Source organism: Aphelocoma coerulescens, chromosome 7 (assembly GCF_041296385.1).
Source record: "Aphelocoma coerulescens isolate FSJ_1873_10779 chromosome 7, UR_Acoe_1.0, whole genome shotgun sequence".
In the NCBI taxonomy this organism is placed as follows: Eukaryota; Metazoa; Chordata; class Aves; order Passeriformes; family Corvidae; genus Aphelocoma; species Aphelocoma coerulescens.
In genome coordinates, this window is record NC_091021.1 from 33,613,499 (window position 1) to 33,630,961 (window position 17,463).

Genomic DNA, 17,463 nt, shown 5'->3' on the forward strand with positions numbered 1-17,463 from the left:
TAAATAATACCATGTTTTGAGGAAGATTTCTGAGCTTCAAATGGTACCATTAGACTAAATTCTTAAAACAGTAATATGAAAAGAATAAATGATGGTACTAGGCTAGCTCAGTTAATGCAATGTCTGATATTCCAACAGCTGGCTGTTCATCATTCACCATGATGACATCCCATTAGTTGGTACATAATCTTGTATTTCCTGACACTGCAAAGTTTGATTTGAAAAGCACAAAGAGCAGTAGTCCTTATTAAGACCTGCATATAAAAATAGTAGTGGAAGCTGTCCCAACTCAGAACACAATCAGCTTTTTATCTGTCCTTTTCTGTTGAAATATTGGACAGTGTTAGAAACTGGGTTTGTGTCTCTCTTCATTGGTCCATAGCAGTGTGAAGGCTAAAAATTGTAATATTCCATAAAAATCAAGAAATACAGATGTGTAGGTATTCTTTCAGTAACTCTTTTTCTTGTCCTGTTTTCCAGTATGCAATAAAATATAGACTACTTCTAAGCAAGAAACAGTTTAGCCCATTTTTAACATGTGGAATAATTGGGGATGGGAGACCTTGAGAAGATTTTTCAGCTCTGGTCAGACAATGTGTGAATTCAGGCATGGTTTAGATCAGTGGTGACAATTCTAAAGCCTGTTGCTTGGCTGAGATCACAGGGGTCTGATGGGGTTCTTAGTTGTCCATCTAAGTACGTTGTGTCTGCGTGCTCCAGAAAGGCAGCAGAGTGTCCTGCAGGTCTGTGTCACGCCTGCCCAGGCTGGGGGTGTGTATCTGATGGACTGACTGCTCTTGATATGAGCAGTAAGAAAGTCCTTGTGCATGACGTGAACAGGCTCAGCTTTAATCCTGCTCATAACTTATTAACCTTAGGACTCTGCTGTTTGCAGTATCAGGAGTTGTTTTCTATATCCTTATTTTATTCATGTCTGCATATGCTGCAGTTACCTGTTTATAATGACAGTGACTCTAAAACTTTTGAACTGTGTTTGAGATATATAGGCTAGATGTAGGCATGACTTCTATAAGGAAGATGAATTCTCACATATATTTGATGTTATAAGACAGACTCCCATATAAAACGTGGGAGGACATAAAATTGATTTTAAATTATTATTTGAAATCTTTAGAAATAAAGTACAAGTAAGTGGGCTTTTTCCAGTTTCTTTCAATTTTAAGGAAAAATTCTTGATCCTAAGGCTTTTGAAAGTAAAATCTGATGAACAAAAAGATTCCAGTTGGTTCCCACTGAATCTAGGCCACTCAGGTACCTTGGTATTAAATAGCAGTAATATAATAGAATGTTTGTGGAAAGGATGCAACTCAGTGCACTGTACACTGCCTGAATGTGCCTGAAGACTGAAAGGAGAGATTCTGGGTCATTTAGTCCAGTCCTTCTTCTTACAGGAAATAATGCTTTCATAACTGTGTCAAACTTTATCTTAATGTTAATTAAATTGCTAGTTATCTTCTTGTATGCTGAACAGCACTTGTAAAATCTGGTTCTGATATCTACTGGCCTCCAGCCTGGCTGACTGTGGAAAACTTACAGACACATGGGTTTGTGGCAAAGTTTTCCTCTAGATTAAGTAGCTCTTCTACCCATCTGTTATCTACTGCAACCACATGAAATTAAGTTTTCCATACAAGTTTTTATCAGTGCAAAAACCATTTTCCATATAAGGCCTTACCAGGGCTTTATTGGAATGGCACTTCTGTAGCTTTTCTGAGAATAAATTGAATGGTAGTTACATCTTTAAAATTTGAATTTTGTTAAGCTTCATTGTCTCTGCTTTATCAGTTTCCTCTATAATACTACATGTAATTCAAATAGATTAGGCCTACTCCATTTATTTTTCCTAGGAACTATTACTTTATTAAATAGACCTATTTGGCACAATCTCTGCTGCAATGTTTTTCTGTCAACTCATTTTCCATTGACTTTGATGCCTTTAATTCATTCTTTCCTTTTAAATTTGTATTGAAATCAGGCATACAGTTATTTTTCCTTATATTTAGTTCTGTGCTTTTTATTGCAACATCAAATGATACCAGCATGTATTTTGTACTGTTGAAAAAAAATCCTCGTCTTTGGGACTTGTGATCTGATGGGAGGCTTCTAATTTTCTGTAGTTAGTGGGTATGGTGTCTTCAGCACTTATTTCTGAATCTTATTTTTCCTTTGAATGTACTCTTTCAAATTTAGTTTCAGATGTGCTGTAGTGGTTTTCTGGTGTACTTGTTCTTTTTTCTGTTTATATGGATAATGAACCTTTTGTTAGAAAGTTCTGACTCAGATTGTTAACTTCTGTTTCTGACTTCCAAGGCTTACCTTTTGGTTGGTCAGTGTATTTGGGAGTGGATTTTATTTTTGGTTTTGTCTGTTTCTGAGTTGTTGTTTGGTTGTTGTGGGTTTTTTTCCCTTCCTCTGCATTTATTCTTCCAGCTAAATTTGTGGTTATTCATATTAAAGGACTTTCTTCCCTTCCCAGCTTCTTTTCCCTGTGCCTTAGGGAGATCAAGTTCCATAGGTATTTTACAGATGATTCCTTACACACATAACGTTGTTAAATGCTACATAATATGCATTAAAACATGTCAATAAATTATAATATAACTGTGTGTTGTATATCTTTATAAGGAAGTGATATGTCAAGGGCAGCCTGATTATCCTCAATCCCTGGATTGTTGTAGCCTAAGACTATGTCAAAGTTCCTGTCCTGAATTGCCTATAAAGTAAGCCTTTTGGTCAGAGAAATGCAGGATTCCAACAATTATTAATATATATTCTATTAATAATACTTTGCTTAAATATTCTGACTACATTAATAAGATTCTTGTTCAGTAGTAGAGCAGTGTTAAAATTTGCTGTCTCTTTAAACCATCTCCTTTCCTTACCCCATCTTTGGTCCCACAGAGAAAGGCTGTAGCCCTGACCTTCCGGTCTGCTCACACTTCCAGAATATGTTAGGCAAACCATAATGCAGGTTGTAAACGAACACCCTTCAAATGTGAAAAATCTGATTTCCAGAAAGATTTTCTTTCCTGTTCTTTTAAGCTTTCAAAACCTCTCTGCCACCAGAATTGGGTGTTAGTGCCTGTGTTCAACTTGGGAACAGTGCATCTGGAATTTGCATTTTTTCTCCTGTCACATTTGCACTTGCTCGGACCTGTAGGCTTTGAAGTATTTTTGAAGGAAACAATGGTGCTTATTTTTTAATTTTCTCATGCCTTTATACTTGTTCAAAAACCAGTTTTCCAGAAAGCTTCTCAAATTCACTAAGTTCTAATGTACTGCATTAGTTTCTCATCTAAACTTTGAGATACAGAAATCCTCAAGAATATAAACTTAGTGATGGCAGTATTTGTCCTATGTTTATACTTTTCTTAAATTAAAAAAAAAAAATCCATCATACTGTAAAACAAATCATTAAGTTTGTTTCTTCCCCCTCTCCCCGCCCTCCCTCCAAGGAGAGATACAGTGTTTGGTTCAGGTAAGTTTCTTGTTTCAGTGATCACACCATGAGAAAGGAGCCTGTGCCATCACAACAATTGGTACTTAGAGTAAATGTTAGCATTGCTTGCTTGACTGACCATCCTGCTGCTTAAGAAGATGAAATATCTTTGCAAGGCATGAGTTCTGTGGTAGCAGAATGTGATGCTGCCTGGTTTTTTCAGTTGAGGAGAGGAGGAATCAGTTCTCTGTCTCCCATTTGCCTGGGTCCCAGCATTTAAGCTGCTGATCTGATGATGATGTGCTTTCAGAAGTGTTCATAAGGAAGTAGCAAGATGCTCATTTTACTCTACTTTGCCTTGTTGCCAGGATCCTCAGTTTTGAGATCTAAGATCCTGCTTAAGCAGCTGTTCCATGAGGCATCATATTAGTGAGGCAATTGTGTTCTTACCTCCCTCTGACCAGAAAGTGGAACAAAGGAATTTACAGAATTCAACTGCAATGCAGGGAACTGCTCAACCCTGGTTGTTAAATCTGTGTAGACTGAAGCTGCTGGAGAGGACAGAAGCTCATTTATAAACAATGCAGGAAGACCAACTGTAAGAATCTAATACTTTAATCTTCTGTGAGTTAGGCTGTCTCCACTGGACATTCTTCTGGAATCACTTTATCTATAACCTCACTCAAGAAGCTTTGCTGACATTGAAGACTTTGCTGGTAAAACTTGACCAGGTGTTAAACTGTGAAATCTCACTGGATGAACTTCAGTTTAAAACCTCGTTCTAGATGTCTGTGGGGTGTTCAGGCCTGTACAGCTGTCACACATGATGACAACACAATTTAATGTGTGGCTTGTTCACGTCTTGTCCTCAAATTAATGCACATTAGTTTGAAATCAGATAAACTGAAACAATTGCATACAGTAAATAACAGAATCATGGAATCATTTAGGTTGGAAAAGACCTCTAAGATCGTAAAGACCACTGTTCCCTCAGCACTGCCAAGCCCACCACTAAACCATGGCTCCAAGTGCCACATCTGCACATCTTTTAAGTATTTCCAGAGGTGGTGTCTCTATCACTTCCCCAGGAAGGCTGTTCCAGTGCTTGACACTTTCCATGAAGAAGTTTTTCCTGGTATCTGTCCTAAACCTCCCCAGCAGCTTGAGGCCATTTCCTCTTGTCCTGGGTCTTGTTACTTGGGAGAAGAGACTGACCCCTACCATACCACAGCTTTCTATTCGGGATTTATAGGGTGATGAGGCCTCTCCTGAGCCTCCTCCAGGCTGAACACCCCCAGCTCCCTCAGCCACTGCTCACAGGACTTGTGCTCCAGACCCTCCCCAGCTCTGTTCCTTCTCTGGGCGTACACCAACACCTTGATGTCTTTCTTGTGAGTGGCTTAATGGAGAATTAGGAGTATTTATCAATCAAATCTAATCAAGTAATTAGATTATCCATCTTTTACTGCATTTTGGAAAGTTTTTCTGATAATGTCAGCTACTTGTAAAAGAGCTCTGTAGTTTATTAATGAACATCCATATACAGTTATCTTGTGGCATGTGAATTTATATCTCAATACATGGACTTTGGTAATCTCTGAAAACTGGGAACTTTGATGAAAATAACTATAGATTGTACTATTTTTTGGTATTTAAAACAGAGACCTTTGACAAAAAGCCTCGAAGGTAGACCAGGTTTGTGATTTTTGCATATATTACAGTGTCTTAGTGAACTCACAGGGAGAAACAGTTCAGTCTTAGAATAAGTTAAAATAGTTATTTTCTGTCATACTCAGCAAAACAATAATGTTACAGCTGGCCTTGTCCAGATAGCCAGGCCTTTGCTGACCAGCTAATCAGAAACTTGGAAAGCCACGTGATGGAATTCGTTAGTAGTAGTTAGTAGTATAATGACTTAGCAGAGTTGAAAGTTATAAATTACCAAAAATTTTGCCAAATCTTGCTGCCATTGCTTTTCAAGTGTAGACTCTAGACTGCCCATAAGTCTTCCTCCCATAAGATTTTACATCTGGCAAAATTCCTGCTATGGATGTGCATGATGGATAAAGCATGTCCAGTTCTCTTTTGTTAGTCTGGTCCTTACTTCATAATTGCCAGGATTTGTTCCTGTCCCTCTGGAATTATTGGACCTGTACAAGGAGAATCTTGGGTAGAAAGTTAGGTTTGGCTTTGGCTTAGAAAAACTATTTTTTTACATTGTGTATTTTATGCAAAATAACTGGTTTTGCTTCTTTATGCTGGAGGTGTGAGACTAGTGATCTTGCCTTACATATCATGGTAAAAGCAAAAACAAGATACACGTCTAGAATTCTAATAAATGTTCTAGACAGGGTATTTCCATTTGTGGTGGTGGAATAAGGCTATTGCTTTTCAAAATCTCACTGTTCCGGATTGCATATAAATAATTTAGTCAGGAATCTAAGATCTTTGTATATTGCCACCTGCTCGTTATTCAGAAATTCTTGTTACAGTCTGCTGTTGCCCTAGCAACATTCTGAAAATTAGTGTTGCATCTATGAAAAAGCTTTTGTTTATCTAGCAAAGCCCACTATCCAACCTGTATTGTTGCAGGCTGCATCTCAAGTGACAACTCCAGGTCCCAGCCCTAACTGTTTAAAAAATAATGATTTCCTTTTATGTGACATTAATTGAAAATTATTATCTTCTCTTTTTTTTTCCTAACTAGTAATAGATAATTAAATATGATGCTGATTTTGTTTAAAGTCCCTTTAGGGTCTGATGAATCCATTATATCATCTGAGTAGAGATGCTTGGCTGTACAGATATGCAAGAAAGTGCAAAATCTCATGTTGACTTGTAGTGTTCTTAGGAGCTCCTCTCCCTCTTTCCTCCCACCTCTCTCCCCCCCTCTCCCTCCTCTCTCCTTTCTCCTTCCCCTACTGAATTCTACATTAAAAGTCAGATCTTGTTTAACCTTAAGCACTTTGGGATTTAAAAAGATGGTGCTTATGAAGTTGACATTAGCCGAATTTGGGGCAGGACTAAGGGTGTAAGGGTGGTGTTAACAAAGTCCTTGGAAGTGCTAATGCCACAGCTAACACAAGTCTCAACTGCAGCACTTACTGCTTTAGGTTGATCATATTTATCTCAGAAGATTTACTTTTAGAACAAAATTGAGGAGGAAAACTGATAAGCTGGGTTTTATTTTTCCCAGAGACAAAAATTAATTGAAAAACAACATTAAAAATACCCTTCTTTCCAAATCCCTTCTCTGGTCATGAAGCAAGGGAAAAGCTTCCCTCTGTTCCATGTGTTCAGATCCTGCTTCCCTGCTGCACTGCCACTTGTTTGGTTCAACCCTGCAGTTACTCTCATTCCTTCCCATGTGGGTGGAAGATAAGACATACCTGCTCTGAGAAAAATCTGCCTTATCTCTTATCTCTTGACCTGTTGTAATTTTCAGATTCAGAGTTCCAGAGAATAATAAAGACTTCTGGTAAATTGGCAAGCTGTAGTCCAACTTCATTTGAAAAATACAGATTTGTTAAGACTGTCACATCTCCCTTGGTTTAAACCAGTCTGTTCCTTAGTCTTTTGCCTCTGAGGTGCTTGAGGATTGGAATTGAAATGTGGGTTTACAACTGAATTGCTCGCCGTGATTTAAATGGAAGTCTCCTCTCCTCTTTTCTTGCTTTTAAGCAGCTGGCACTGAAGCCCTGTTCCCATGCTCTAATTGTTTAGAATTTTTGGGATGATAACACAATTTGTTGTGCTACCCAAACATGGAATTTTGTAAACATGAGTGAAGCCTTATAGTTTGGGTTTTTGTTATTTCGGGGCTAGACTTTATTATTTGGGAACTTGTATTTCAGCTGTCTCTTTGCAGAAAATAACCCCAGTTTAGTATAAACAGGTTCTTACAGTTCTCTGTTCTCATTTTTGTGTTCACAAAACTACTGGTCATTTTTTCCTGGGATAGAACAAACCTTTTGCTTTTTTTGGTTGCTTGATAGTGTCTGTACCAGAAACGGAGTTGATTTCACACCCCCTCAACATTCCCATCCCCTGCCAAGTGTGACAGACCCATAGGAATTTAGGAATTGCTCATGGGTTTTGGACAACATGGCTTCAAAATCAGTGTGTTCCAAAGGAGTATTTGCATATCATAAACCTTATGAAGACCAGTTTTTGTTATGGGGGAAAAAATATTGGGAGAAAAATGGAAAAAATATATCCAGTGAGACAACACAAGTTTGTTCTGACTGTTGCTTCTAAGGCAGATCCTGTGGTTTTAAAGAATTCCTGTTCAGCATGTGGAACCTACATATGCCTGGCCCACTATGTCAGTCCACTTATGGGATCACTTATGGAGAAACTCAGAGGAAATTTTTCAGGGATATTATTTTGTGTTCAAACAGTTGCTTTTTCATTAAAATCCAAAACACAATGAACCTCATGTGGGTGAGAGTATATTACAGCTTTTGCTTTCAGACAGTGAGGATGACCTTAAACTCCAGCCTGTGAGTAGCTTAAGATTCTGCTTATCTAATGCCTGGCATTTAGATGAGACTGTATAAAACAGAAGGTCTAGAACAGTTTGAATTTAAACTGCAGTTCAGGAAAAAGTTAATATCAAGATATGAATGCAAAACCAGACATGGTGTGTTCGTTAGGTGTTCATGAATATATCATCTTGAGACTAAATTTACAATCCCTTCATTTTCTTTTACTTTTGTTAACAACAAAGTAAGTTAGATTGTAGAGAAAATGTGAAGGTTCTTGAAAGGGTTATATACCCAGTTTTTAGAAGTAAGAGTGAATGAGAATACTTAGTAATAGGAACAAGTGAGGGTGGAAGGACAGAAATTACAGTGATGAAACATCTGACAAAACCAAGTAACTGATCTTCAGTCTTGCTCTGTAATATACTCACTCCTTGGTTTAGCATGAGCCATTACTCAGTTGTTTGCTTAAACTGCGGAAGCAATACTTTGATTTTCATTTATTAAGCAGCAATGTTTTCTGAAGATGTCAAAAATCAGTCTGTGGTTGAATATAATCTGAATGGTTCTTATTTCAAATTATGGAGATAGGCCAGAGCTTCTACTGGTAACATTTCCTTTTCTTGTGGAAAGAAATTGTATGAACACAATTATCTAGCACACAGACAATTAGAAATACAGGTTTTTTTAAATGTGTTCTAGTGTGTTTTCTAGAGGAAAAGAAAAGGTTTGGTGGTGTGGGGGTTGTTTTTTGCTTCACTAAGCATGACTTTAAAGACCATAGTTAATGGAATCAATGGCTACCTCAGTACTCTAGGTTCATTTTCTACTAGAATTTGCTTTTTCCTAAGTCATTCTCACTGCTTGAGTAAGAAGGGGAGTAGAGTTGCCTTGTTCAAGAGGTGAAGAATTGGACAGAATATATCTTTTGGTTTCTTTAACTGATCCCAAAAACATCTCTCCCACATTTTTTATGAACTTTGAGAGATGCCAGATTTGATTGGTTGTTTTATCCTTTTTAAAGTGTGGTCATGTGAATGTTACTCCTATTTAATTATTTAGAATTTTTTACTCCAGCTAACACCAAAAGTTTACTTACACTCAGAGATACATTTGATATTTTTCAATAGATTGCTATAATGAGTACTTCTAGAGAGATCTTTAATACTGAATTCTGTGAATCCTAGAAATATTTTTTTCATCTTGCTTTTGTGCTGTTACTCTAGACTTTTTAATTAACAGTAAGTTAATCTTTGATCAGCAATCAGCCCTACAAACAGATCCACCAGACAGACACTCACCCATTTGGTATCCATTGTCCAGAACGTATTTGAAAAGTAATTGCATTTAGTCTTTAAGACTGGCTTTGCACAGTCAGTGTTTGGGGATTGTTTATATTTCAGGATTTAGCTTGAAGTCTCCTGTATTTAGACTTGGACAACACTTTATCATCATCCAGTAACCATGGCTAAATGGTGACTAGTATCTAAACAGCAGTAAAATTGTTTCATTTATACTAGTAGGAGTGAGGATATATTTTATTTCCTAGAAGAAAAATAAAACCACCAGAGAAAGATGTTTATTTCAGCTTCATCACTATGCTGTCTAAGCTGTGTTTATGGTGCAAAGGAATGAAATTGCAGTGCATGTTTCTGCTTTCTTGGAAGTGAGAGGTTTTTACAGGGAGAGGATATGAACTAAATACAGAATAGGCATTCATGACCAATCTGGAGTTAGACAATTTCTCTAAGGGTAGAGATGAATATATTTCTGTTCAATCAAATGTTAGAGTTACTGGCAGTTCAGAAGAGACAAACTCAAAATCAGTCAAGTGGATGGAACTTGGAATAGTCAGGATATGGTTTCACATGATGCTTCTGTTAAGTTCACATAAATTGGACAAACTCTGTAAATGTCTCCCTTTCTCACATAACCAAGAAAAGCTGTTCTATTTCCTTTAGGTTTATAGATAAACTTCATTTTGGAATTGGGATAAGAAGCTGAAATACCCATTCTAGCATTTTTTAAGCTTTTAATGTCTCAAGCTTTTAAAAATGTCTTCTGGTTGGTTCCAGAGGCTTGCTTTTTATCTTGTTGTTTATGAATCTTCAAAGAACTAATTTTCTTTCTCATCTCTTTTTCTTTCTTCTGAAAGGAAAGGCTGTTGTTAGTTAGAACATTTCAGTGTGTATGTCCTTCTCCAGGAGTTTGTGTCCTGCCTTTTCAGTCCTGTAAGTCTTGCTGGGAGTTGTTTTGGGGGAATAGGGCCCTTGTGCCTCAAGTGTCTGGATATTGCAGAGCTGGGAACATCTGCTTCCCAAGTATGTCTGATGTAGCAGAGCCCTCTTAACAGTTTGGATTTCTGTCTCTGTGTCAATACTCCTTTTCAAGTTTTAAAGAAAATTTCTTTCAGGACAGTCCAGTCTTTTCTACTCTGAGTCAGACACTGGTTTGCAGACACTTGATGGTGCCCTTTTGCCTCTTACTGAGTTGTGTAAGTTTGTTAGGAGTTTAAAAAAATAAAGATTAATTTCCATCACTTATTCCTACTGCAGTTTTAAGTACAACTATGACAGAGGGTATTGTCAGGAAAATGGTTTTGAAGAGGTGGTGTTGCGTATCTTCACTTTTTTTCTTGGGTCTAGAATCCTTTCTCCTTTGGCAAACGTCTGATTGCTTTCTAGACTGTTTCTCATTTATCTCTTGAATACCTGTCTTGTATGCTTGATCTGTGGTGTGGCTTTGAAATTTAAATTTAATTGAAACTTTTTATTTGCTTACCTGTTTCTGAGCTTATGATGCCTATTCTTAGATGGTATTTCAGCAAATGTAATTGTGTGTGTTTGGTAATAGAGATACAATTTACATGTTTTTAGTTAACTTAGTCAGCTAAGTCAGGGTTGCAGTTGTAAACTAGCCCTGAGTGCTCCAACTCCTGTTTCCAGGATATGTTTTTACTGCTCTTAAGCATATTGATGATGTATCGTGACTAATTTAAGGGGGAAATTACAGCATTGTTTTTATGATATTTCATTCAAATGATTATCCTGTTTCACATATGTTAACATGTTATGCCTGTGTTCATTTGCACATGGCATGATCTGTGTATAAAGGCAGTCATAGAGCTGAATGCACAACATCAGATGAGCATTTATAAAGTACATTTCTCACACAGGAACATTTCAGGTAATGAGTGCTATTCCAATTTTTAATCCATCACATAGAGCAGACCAATACATGTGTGTAGGGGATAAAAAGGTTTTGCTTACGAGAAAGTAAACCCAGACCCGTATTTCCTCTCCTGTAGGATGAGTCTCCAGGATAGGACTTAGAGAAGACCCAACTCTTTACAATGTGTGGGTGTGTGAGTTCTAGAAAAATTAGCAAAAATGTTCCAAGGAGCAGTGCAGAGTATAACAATAGTTCATTGCTCAGTTCTTTCTCCATTGGGTACTACTTTGTTTCCTGTTTGGGGCTAACTTCATCTTGTTGCTGATCTTATTGATTATAAAAACACTCTTAGGTACTCTGCCATGGTGTATGTGAATACCAAATCTGATTATAACAGTGTAGCTAGACATGCACACAGACACATTTTTCTAGTGTGGTGTGAGGAGACTGCTTAAAAGGTTATTCTGACATTAATGTAATCTGTATAATGTGTTCAGAAACTGAAAACTATTCTCTTTGGCAGCATTCAGAGTATGGACCCTGCAGTGAATGGCTTGTGCACATAGGTGATCACCTCTTTGGAAGTCATTATACAATTAGGAAAATAAAAGTAATTTTCTTGCCTAGCATCCTGCTGAGGAAGCCTTTTCCGTGAGAAATAATGCTCCCGTTGCAGACCAGCTGGAACCTCTGCAAAAATAGCAAGGGCCCCCCATAATTATGCCTTTTGTGTGTATTTTCCTTGAGTTTGGGATGGTGGGGGTGTGTGTGCTGAGGTGGGAACTGGTGTGTAGAGGAGGGGCATAGCCAGCAGTTACATTGAACTCAGTGCACCAGAGAAAAACAGGAATTCCAAGAGCTACTGTCTTCAGCTAAATCAAAACGATTGACTTTTTCCTCTCCCCATATGATCTTGCTGGTCAAGGATGACAGCCAAGATGTGTGGAGTGTGTGACACTGCCTTGTGTGGGCAGAAGGAGTGAAGGCTTTAAAGATGGAGTACAGAGGTGGCAGAAGAAGAGAATAGCAAGCATAGAAAGACTGGGATCTGTTACAAACTGCAGCAGTCTTGATATCAAAAGAAGTTTTTATGTACTTATATATGATACATGTTTATATTTTATATTTATAAAAGTCTATTTTAATACTGAGATTGCTGCAGTCTGTGACAGGTCTAAATCTTCCCATGGTTGTTATAGATTTTTTATTTCCTATGTTTGTTACATTGTAGAAATTAGTGTGTCTCTATATATGTTTTTTAATCTTGTCACTTAAATATTTGGGATACTGATCTCCTCTTTGTCAGGAATTGCAGCCTCCAAAGATTGTAATTCCCCTCTCTGGAGCCTGCAGATTAAAAATACTGCCCCATTCTCCTTGCAGCCTAACTTGGTGTGCAGGATCCCTCGGAGAGGTCTCAGGAGAGTCCAGAAGGGGGATTATGATTATCAGTGTGCAGCAGTGCTGCTGAGCACGAGGGTGATGCTGCAGCTGGGTAGGGATAGAGGTTTCTCACAAGCAACAGAACTGCAGACTCCTCATCTGGGCACTGCTCTTGGAAGTACGATAATTATCATATAACTGGCTTTGTTTTACCCCTCTGTTTAGAAGATGTTTTTCTTCCATATTTGGTTTCTGATAGTGGTTATGTGCCAGTCCAGAAAATTATCATAGCATTCATACTGCCAGTGACAAGTGTGTTTATCTGCTGGCACTGTGGACTAACTTACTGATGACTTTTTGTGTTGTGTTCACAATGCCAAAGTGAAGAAATAAAACTGTCTCGAGAGGAAATTAATATCTTTACAGTACGAAGGGTTTTGTCCTGCTTCTTTGTCACATGAAAATTCTCGCAGTGTAGTGTAAAAACTTTCATTTTAGAGTAGTCTGACTATTAATGGAGAAAGTGATTAAAATCTGTCCAGCCATTTTCTATCACCCGGAGAGCTTCGGGAGGTTGTGAATTGCCGAGGAGGAGCTCCCTGGGTGGCGGTGCTGGGTGACAGTGCCGGTGCCAGCGCGGCTCCCAGCTGTGGCTTCCCATTGTCTCCGAGCTTCGGGCAGCGCCGCCGCAGCCGCCGCGGCCGCTCCACGGGCGCACGCTGAGCCCTGGCCGGGGGGGATGGAGAGCACGGCCCCGGGGGCTGAATAATGGAGCAGAATGCCGATAGCATGCAGGTATGTGAGTCCTGGAGTAGGGCATCGAAACGCTGTCGGAGAGGAGAAGAATGAAAGGCCTCGAGACAAATTGTAGTTTTCGTTTGGTTTCCCTTTTTCCACAAAAGCCGTCCTAGGCCTAATCAATTAGCAGAGATCATTAGCATCCCTAAATCTCTTCCTTCTTTGAACATTGACTTGAAAAATATTTTTTCTTATATCCCCTCATTTGATAATAGCATTCTTGTTAATTTTTTGTTTACTGGGTATTTTATTTGTGCTGTGATTGGAAAACCGTTATAAATATCTCTGCTAAAACAATTTCCCAAGGTAGCAGAAATGGGGGAGATGCCTACATTTTTTTAGACTGTTTTTTAAAGTGTTACTTTTATCTTTATTCCAACAAGGAACTACAAGTAAGCTTAATTTTTTTTATAAAGATAAATTCTGAACTGAAAAATAGGTTTCAAACCAAAACAGCAACAGTATTTATAGTAGGCTATGTGAAAATGTTTCTTTTCTTCCCGTGTGGGATGTTGATGACTGTCTTGTGTTGTGGACCAAATGTATTTTTGTTGAGATAACAAGTAATTTTGGATGGCTGTTAAATTGATGACATTTGATTCCATGAAGATCAGTCATTTAATTTTTATCAAGTTTCTGCATTATCAGAACTGCTGACATCAGACCTGCTGTGGCATTGTTAGAATCTAAGCAAAAATACACTGCTGGAGGATTAAAGCTTGTAAGGAAGACAGTTTTGATATTCTGATCTGTTTTTACATGATGTTTATAATCACCAGATTTTGAAGCAGCCAAATGATGTTTGTGTGTATGGTGGTGATTGGTGTGGTGTTTGTGAAGCTATGGCAACAGGACATAGGTGAGAGTATTGATAGTGCTCCAGGGAAAGTTTTGTCATGTTTCTTTTATTTGCTTTGGTGATTTTTGTCTTTATTTTATGCAGGGAAAGACCATAGTGGTACAGTAATTTACCAAGTTAGTGAATTTTGTTATAAGATGGAAAGAAAGGGTTAAAGAGTTGAAGCTTTTGCTTCTTAACTTTTTTGAAAACTAAATCCTTTGCATAATCTTGAGTATTTTAGGGCCCTAAGCAGAATCTTTAACCTGGCCTGGTAACTCCAGGAGTCTGTTCCTACCACCCTCTGTGGAAATTTGTGTCAGTTTTAGAGACACTTTTTCATGTTACTGATGGAAATATGATGGACAAATGTTAACTTAGATATTCTAAGAATGAAACCTGATTTATGTACAGAAAATTGTTAGCGGCTGTGTGCAGTTCTGGATGGCTGTTTTCTAAATGAAATGGAGATTTGTGTCTTTTAAGAAAGCTGCTATTTGGAGGATCTCTACTTGAAATAGTCACAGGCAATGCTTCAGTTCATTTGCCTAAAATAACTGGGGGGGAAAAAAATCAATCTGACTATTTTGAGGTTTTAGTTTGCTACTCTATCATCTGGGGACTTGTAGATGGCATGACTTTATTTGATCTCACATGTTTTCTATGAAGTGTTTTGAGTAGCAAGGTAATTTTTTTACATCATCTGAACTTAAAATATTTATGTTCTCTTACTTCTGTCCTGTTTCTAATATACCAAAATTAATCAATGCCGAGCTTAAAAGATTATTGAAGATACCTTTGGTTAGTTTGCAGTTGGGTAATACAAAACAAGTTTCTGATTTTATTTATTTAAAGTTCATTTAAGGCAACTGTAAACAGCTCAGGCTATACTTATACTTTATTGTGCTATAAAACCTTTGACCTTTAGCAAGCATCGACAGCCTTATAAAGAGAGAACCAATTTTTTTTCCCAAACTATTGATTTCCAATTGACACAAAAAAAGCATATTGTTACTCTTCTTATTCCATTTTAAGACCTTAACACTAGAAATGAGGCTTCAGAGAATGATGTAATAACAGATGATTCTTTTTCAGTTTTTAAGGATTGTTTTGAATAAGACAACTATTGTTTTTTGATAGTTGAAAACAGGTAGATACTTTGGGTCTGGGCCTGTGATCTGGCTGACTGTGTGACTTAAAGGTATTAAATAGGTACATACAGATAAATATTAAACAGATTATATGGTGATGCAGACTTTTGTGCTATGTGGTATTACAGTGCGCATCTCCTGGAACTGTTGGAAGCTTCCTAAAGGTATAGTTAAAAGTGAGTAAAAAACTTGTGGGGAAAAAATATGCGGGATGTCAAAAGGAGCTGATAAAGAATGATGGGTGACCAAGCAATATGAGCAACGTGAGGATAGGAAGGGCAGATTCGGGAATTGCTTGAAGGATAAAATGGCTGGAAGTTGTGGGCGGGTGCTGGTGTGGGCACATGGACACAATTTTCTGAATGTCAGCCCTAGACACAGCTCAAGAGCCAGGAGGAGTTTTTCTGCTGTCAGTTGGGTTTTCCTGAATGATGAAAGCTAAGCCACCAAAATCTTCGTCAGCATAGTTGTTTCTACAGAGCTTTTGCTGGTACAGCAATGTCATGTGAGAAGGGCATTCATTTTTCCCCTCCCAAGCCAACAGAACTATGCTAGCAAAAACTAAAGATATGTCATGCTGTATTTCATAAGCATTTCTAAATAGTTCTTTTCTCATGCCTTTGGACAGGCGTGTTCTTTGGGGGAGGAGAGGCTTAGCCATTCAACAGATGGATTTTCCACTAACCTAATGCTTTGCTCTCTCTGAGGTATGGCATTTTGGAAAGGTTAATGCTCTAATAGTTTTCAAGCTGAAATGGCTTTTGTCTGCCAACGTATGTTGCCCTGTGCAGATGCTTGCCAGGAGACAATTATATAAAAATAGAGTTTAGTGAACTGTTTTGAAGTCTGTCTGGGAATTTTTTTTTTTTTCTTCTCTCTCTAAAGCTATGAAAAAAAGAGTGAGAATAGATCCTAATGGAGCTACAACTTTAAATAGTATATGAACCATTTAAGACTATTTTGGTTCCCTTAATGAGGGTGGCCTAGCCACAGAGCTGTGTGAATGTTAATAACACTGTGTGAATGTTAGCCAGGTTGGTTTTCATCCACCACAGATTGTTCAATGCTAGAACTGTCATTTCATCAGAAACCCGGCAACTTGGACTTTCATTGTGCTTCATGTTGGGTAGCTCCTCTAGTCAAAACAAGGATTGCAGTGGGATTGTTTTTGCTTAGGTAGTATCCTAGTATGCCCAACCTTTTCCTTTTCTAAATGGTTAAAAGAACAGTGCCTGTAGTCTGCCAGATTTAATAGCAAGCTGGAAGCACCTTACAAGACCCCTTTGTCATGTTGCACTGTAGCAGGAGCTACATCCCGAGAACTGTTTCATTTTCCGGGAGGAAACCAAAGGTGTTTACTTCCTTTGATGTACTTGGCTCTGATGGTTTGTATCCTAAAAGTCCAAAGTGAAGTGCAAGAAGGAAACTGACAGGAGAATGCTTTGTGCAGAATGGAACAGCTGACCCTCCTGGGGACTAGAGTACTCTGAAGAAGCATTGTGTAGTGGCAGAGTTTTTTCAGGGTACATTTCAAGTTTTATTTTTTGAGTTTATGGATAACAAATGACAACAAACTCCTGATCTCCACAAGTATTTGAATACTGTAGTTTCCTATCAATATGTAGAATAAAAGACTGCTCTAGACTTGCTTGTTGTTAATATCTTATTCTCATTTATGCAAGTACATTCCTGAAGGAATTATCTTGTTATTCTTTGTCACTGTCAGCTCAGTGTTTCTATTGCATTCAAGAGTGAACTCACAGGAGAAGGTGAGGCAGGATTAAAGAGCCTTAGAGTATTGCTCAGAATTTAAAATATAAAAGGAGGGGGAAGGATAGTTGCTAATAATACACCTTGGCTTCTCACATGCCTATTCCTGTGAAAGGTGTCCTCTTTAGAAGCCTGTCAACTGTCTTATGAGCAGTGGAAGTGTCCTATCTTAGGCCCTGAGTGTGAAAAAGAAGGGCACTATATTGCTCTTTAAAAGTGCTTGAGAGGTTGTAGCATGCAAAATGTCCCAGTAAAGAAGAGGAGGTGTATAAGACGACTGGGGGCAAGTTTCAGTTTTTGTTTCTGATGTTCAGCATTATTGTTGTCCAAATAATACCCTGTGTGCTGAGGTGTGTGTAGGTCTGGAATGGATGTCTGGCAGGTATATTCTGGTGCTTTAAGGCTGTC